This window comes from Hyperolius riggenbachi, chromosome 1 (genome assembly GCF_040937935.1).
Source record: "Hyperolius riggenbachi isolate aHypRig1 chromosome 1, aHypRig1.pri, whole genome shotgun sequence".
Taxonomy (NCBI): Eukaryota; Metazoa; Chordata; class Amphibia; order Anura; family Hyperoliidae; genus Hyperolius; species Hyperolius riggenbachi.
Window position 1 is genome coordinate 559,602,431 of NC_090646.1, and position 6,289 is coordinate 559,608,719.

Consider the following 6,289-nt stretch of genomic DNA (forward strand, 5'->3'; position numbering starts at 1 on the left):
ACCAAAACATGTCCGAGAGGGTTGATCATGTGACTTCATGCTGGCATATTCAGTGCTATGTGTGTAACTCTGCACCGTACTGGATCTGTAGCAGCAGTCTCAACTTATTCCTGATATTTGCTCTCACTGTGTGTGTCTGTGTAGCTGTTTCAACCATCCTTTTGTTGTGCACATTCCAGAAAATCGGAATTTCCATGGAGGAAAGTAAATTATGCTGGAAAATCAGTTTAGGCGAAGTTGTTTAACCACTTAACATCTCAGTCGTTTTCAGCTTATGCATCCGAGCAATGTTCACCTCCCATTCATTAGCCTATAACTTTATCACCACTTATCACAATGAACTGATCTATATCTTGTTTTTTCCGCCACCAATTAGGCTTTCTTTGGGGGGCTCATTTTGCTAAGAGCCACTTTACTGAAAATGCATTTTAACAGGAAGAATAAGAAAAAAAAAGAAAAAATTCATTATTTGTCAGTTTTCGGCCATTATAGTTTTAAAATAATACATGCCTCCATAATTAAAACCCACGTATTGTAATTGCCCATTTGTCACGGTTATTTCACCATTTAAATTATGTCCCTATCACAATGTATTGCGACAATATTTTATTTGGAAATAAAAGAGCATTTTTTTCCGTTTTGCATCCATCACTATTTACAAGCTTATAAAAAAAAATAGAGAGAAATATTTCATCTTTACATAGATATTTAAAACGTTTAGACCCTTAGGTAAATATTTATGTGTTTTTTTTTTATAGTAATGTTTTTTGTTTTTTTTTATTAAACATTTTATGTGGGCATTTTTGGGAGGGTGGGATATAAAAGTGTTTTATTTGGGGAAATATTTGTGTATTGTAATGTTTTTTTACATTTACTTGTAGTTTTACTTTTTGGCCACAAGATGGCAATCTCGAGTTTGTTTACATGACGTCACTCTAAGCGTACAATGTACGCTTAGAGGGACACAGCTTCAGAAAGAGCGAAGCTTCCGAGAGAAGCTGTCGCTTTTTCAGCGGGGGAGAGGAATCAGTGATCGGGCTCCATAGACCGATACATTGATTCCGTGGCTACTGAATCCGCATCAGGGAGGACAAAGTGGTTAAATATCAGCTCTGGTTAAATTTTCAACTGTTATCGAATTGTAAACTTTGAAAATGTACGTTTGACCCTTTATTCATCATGTTGGTTGATGCTGCCTAGGACCATGGCTGAACTTAAAAGAGTTGGGCTCTGCTCAGCCAATGGGGTGGCTGGATATGAAAGAGAACTCTGCATGTGTGCATATGCATAAGGGAAGCTGCAAAATGTTCTACTATTGTCAACCCATAGGGAAAATAGAAGTGATGATGAGTAGAGATGTGGCGAACCGTTCGCCGGCGAACATCTCCAAATCCCTGGGGCTTTTACTACTTCCGGGTCACACTGACCCGGAGTAGTACGCCTGCGCTGCCCGGCAGAGCACGTCCTAGATCGCGCTCCTGTTGCCGGGCACTTTCTGCTCGTGTGCGTGACGTCACGAACGACGTCACGCTCATGCGCAGAGAGTGCCCGGCAACAGTGCCCGGCGGCGCGTTGACGTCATCGGACGTCCTCCGGGCTGTACTGCGCAGGCTCAGTAGTTCTGAGCCTGCGCAGTACAGCCCGGATGACGTCAGCGCGCCACCGTGAGGCGCATTTTGGAGCGCAGAAGAAGCCCGACTTGGCCGCCGGCCTGGCCAGGTCAGGCGCGCCACCGGGAGCCTGCGGAGCGGCGCCAACGGCACCTCCTGCCTGCCACGGGCTGGAGGAAGCCACAGGTAAGTGGATGCGGATTTTAATTTTTTTTAATCGTCCCTGAACCTTCCCTTTAAAGTACCCCAAAATGTCAAGAATCATGCGATCTGTTATTGTTTAGATGGTGCACCCTCAAACTTCCAGGCTTAGCCATCCTGGGAAATATCTATCTATCTATATACATATATACACACACACACACCTGCCCACAATTATACCCCTGGCAAATTTTGACTAAGGGCTGGTGCACACCACAAGAGCTTTTTAAACACTACAGATTTTAAAAGCTCTTGATAATGCAATGCTATGGGGGATTTTTACAAAATCACATCGCTCCAGTGTGCGCACACACACATAAGATAACATTAGCAGGAGCTTTTAAAATCACAGTGCTCAGAAAAGCTCTTCTGGTGTGCACCAGCCCTTAAAGTTACTTTTATTCAAGCAGCAAGTAATTTTTTGACGGGAAATGACATGGGTGGGAGTCTCCCAAAATGTAATAAGATGATGTACAAGAGGCATTATTGCGGGAAAAAACATTTCTCAGCTTTTATTTACATTTGAGTAAAAAAGTGTCCAGTCCAAAATTAATTCATACCCTTCTCAATAATCAATAGAAAAGCCTTTAACGGCCATTACAGCAATCAAGCACTTCCTATAATTGCAGACCAGCTTTTTGCATGTCTCCACAGGTATTTTTGCCCATTCATCTTTAGCAATGAGCTCCAAATCTTTAAGGTTGGAGGGTCTTCATTCCATCACCCTGATCTGATCTTTAGCTCCCTCCACAGATTCTCAAATGGATTCAAGTCAGGACTCTGGCTAGGCCACTCCAAAACGTTAATGTTGTATGTTAACCATTTCTTTTGTTGTGTGTGTTTTAGGTCATTATCAAGCTGAAATGTCCACTGGTGCTCAAGGCCAAGTTTCTCTGCAGACTGCCTGATGTTGTCATTGAAAATCCTCATGTATTGCTTTGTCTTAGCCACGACTATCCACAAACCAACTGCAGAGAGTGGTGTTTTTAACCGTTTGAGTTGATTAAAACAGCTATTCCCAATTAATCAGGGTAATTGGGATGCTTTAGAACAGCTTGGACTATTTGGATTGGTTTAGAACTTTGGATTTTCCCACAGACTGTGACAGTTTGGGAAGGGTATGAACAATTTTGGACTGGACACTTTTTGCTCAAATGTAAATAAAAAGCTGAGAAATAGAAATTATTTTTTTCCCACAATATGCCTCTTGTACATCATCTTAATATCTTTTGGGAGACACCAATGTCATTTCCCGTCCCAAAAAACTACTTGCTGGTTGAATAAAAGTAACTAAGTCAAAATTTGCCAGGGGTTTCAATAATTATGGACTGCACTGTGTATATATACATATCTATCTATCAGTCTATCAGTCTATCTATCTATCTATCTATCTATCTATCTATCTATCTATCTATCTATCTATCTATCGGATTAAATGGTGGATGTAGTGACATGAGATAATTGTGTATGTACAGTCCCAATCCTACTTAGAACTAGAGTATATAACAAGGCTGGCACTTCTTCAATATTCATAAGTGTTTATTGATGCAGACACAAAGCCAACGTTTTGGTACACGTCCATTTTTCAGTGCAAAACAGGTCTGTCAATTACATCATCTGACAGACCTGTTTTACCTAGGCCTCTAAAATACAGTTTCCCTGCGGTCAGATTGTAGTGAAAAGCCCTATACACAGAATACATGATTTTCGGCTGAGGCAGCTGGCTGGGGCCACTTGTGCCAGTATGTGTATGCATATAACAGGTCCCAAATCCATTCAATGTGAGCTGAAGCCATTGTTACCCTGCTCACAGTGCTGTGTGTCACTCCGTCATGTGCCCCAAATGAACATGGTTCTTTTTCTTTTATTATATAGCTGTTTATTTGCGATCTGTTTGCTGTTTGACCATTGTAGGAGGTTAATTGTTGCTCCCTACTGCTACTAGATTTATTCCCCAGGTTTAAGGCCACTGGCTCAGTGGGCACAGCAGGTAGGTTAACTCTTACAACTGTGTTTTCCATTTAGATATATGTATCCCTCTGGATGCATTCATTGTTTCTGTAGAATGCATCACAGACTGAGATTGACCTGGATAGATTGATCTGGGGTGGGGCTTGCCCTTATATTGGTGGATATGTAGAACCAAGAATCCACATTGAAAGAGTTATATGTATTCACCCATGCAAAACCTCAGAACAACCTAATCTCTTACCACATTCACATCATATAAACTGGAGCCAGTGAAAGTCAGTTCTTCTAAAACATCCTTGATTGTATAGGTACATCAAAGGCCTTAAGAGGCCAGCTATTGATTCTCTTGTGGAAGATCCAGACACTTTATTGGGAGCTTTTCTACCTGACTTGGAAGTTCCAGAGGACTTTTACCATGCAGTCACTCAGGAAACAGGACCTTAAGCTGCTCTAGTTTTTATTATACTTGCCCTACAGTTTGAACCATATTGTACTATGAAGCTTGTTCCTGCTTGTGGGACATACAGTTAGTCCACCAAGTCCTCATGCCAAGTTCTCTCATGAGTCAACTTTTCCTGGATGACGGTTCTCTAATGAAAGCCAGACCAGTCTCACAAGAGACTTTTCTATTGCTTGTTACCTACTTTCTGGGCCATTAGGAGAATCTGCATGCTTCTGACCTGTTCAATTTACCGTTCTTCCTATTCTACCTGGGGATCCTTGGCTATGAGCTTATACCCCTTGCATTGATTGATCCACTGGCAAATGTAGCTTCCAGTCTCTTCATTACCAGAAATTTTGTTTTTTCCAATTGGTCAGATTCCAGCAAAGAGGAGGTTATCACCTTTAAATATTATTGCTTTCTTGGTGTTTTTAATAAAAAGGGAGCAGCCACTGTTCCTTCCTCAACACATCCAAATTGCCAAATTGAATTCAAGCCGCGGCCAAGATGAGACTCTCTGGAATTAACCTACTCTGAAGTATCAGTGAAGGAAGGGTCTTTCAGAGGCCATTAAAGCACACCTGACCTAAAGCAAACCTACCCAAGGTAAACGCAGAGGAATAATCATGCTGGGTCTACTTACTTGTAAGTGTTGTCCATTCCTCTCCTTGTTTGTCATGGTCACCGTAATCACTTCTTGAAAAATGTAACTTTTTTCTAGATTCAAACTTTCAGACAGGGGCCCATATGCAATTTACTTTTTCTCCTGGGTTTTCTCCTAGTAGATATTTTTTAATCTTCTGTTTACAGTAATTTCCCAGCACTTTTCAACTGAAAAAGTACTGAAAGGTAAGTGAAAAAGTACTATTAAATTTATATTTAGTATTTTCTTGCTTTCTGATGACTTAAAAGGCATTTTATTGACAAATTTAAAAATATCACCTAGGAGAAAACTCAGGTGAAAAAGTGAATTGCATATGCGCCCGGAAGAGGTAGGCTTGTAGCGATGTTCCCTCCTATGACCCTCTCATTTCCCAACCAATTAATTCCCCTTAAAAGGAGGGAATGGGAGGATGACTATCCAGGGCTTTTACTTGATTGTCACTGGGAGTTTGGAAGGATTTTTTTTCCCCTTTTCTAGGGCTAATTGGTTCAAGTCTTGTAAGGGGTTTTCACCTTCCTCTTTATCAACTGAGATATGTGAGGGTCCAGGCTAGTTTTTAGGACATTTTCTGGTTGAACCTATGGCTGTATATCTTCTTTCAACAACTAACTACCGTATGTAACAATGATCAACTCCAGTCGGATTTCTGCTCCAATCACTCCACAGAAATGGCGCTTACCAAAGTAGCCAATGATTTTATAACCGCTAAATCCAAAGGCCATTACTCCATTCTCCTCTTCCCTGATCTGTCCCCAGTTTTTGGTACTGTCGGCCACCATCTGCCCCTCTGTATACTCTCTGTGAAGATGCGCGGAAGAGCCGCCGTCATGAGTCGGGCGGAGGCGGCTCTTTCCGCGCACAGCACGGCAGGGCACGGGGAGGCTGCCGCCTCCACTCAGTCTGAGGCGGCTGTCCCCAGCACCGCAGAGCGGTGCTGGTGTGGCTGGGACACATAGTCCCTCCAGGTTTAGAGTGACGCGCGCGCGCACTCAGGCAGGGAAAATATAGCAGTCAGAAGTAAGTCGGCTGACCAGGCTGGTCAGCTGACTCTGGCTCCACTCCTCATTGGTCCAGCACTTAGGGAGGTGCTGGAAGATGTTTGTGTATATATACTGCTAGCTGGTCATTTCCCTGGTGTCTGGCGTGCGAACACATACGTGGGAGCACTCAGACCTGTAGTCAGATCCTTAAGTGTGCCGGGACCAGCTGGAGCTGTAATCCTACACTTAGCTAGATTCTGTTGATAGCTAAAGTACTAGTTTGATTGTGATTATCTGTTATGACCTTTTGCCTGCCTGACTATCCTCCTGAACTCTGATCTTGAACCTTGGTATTTCTGATACTCTGTTGCCGATCCCCGGCTCGTCCTTAGACTCTGTTTCTGCCTCCTGATCTTGTACC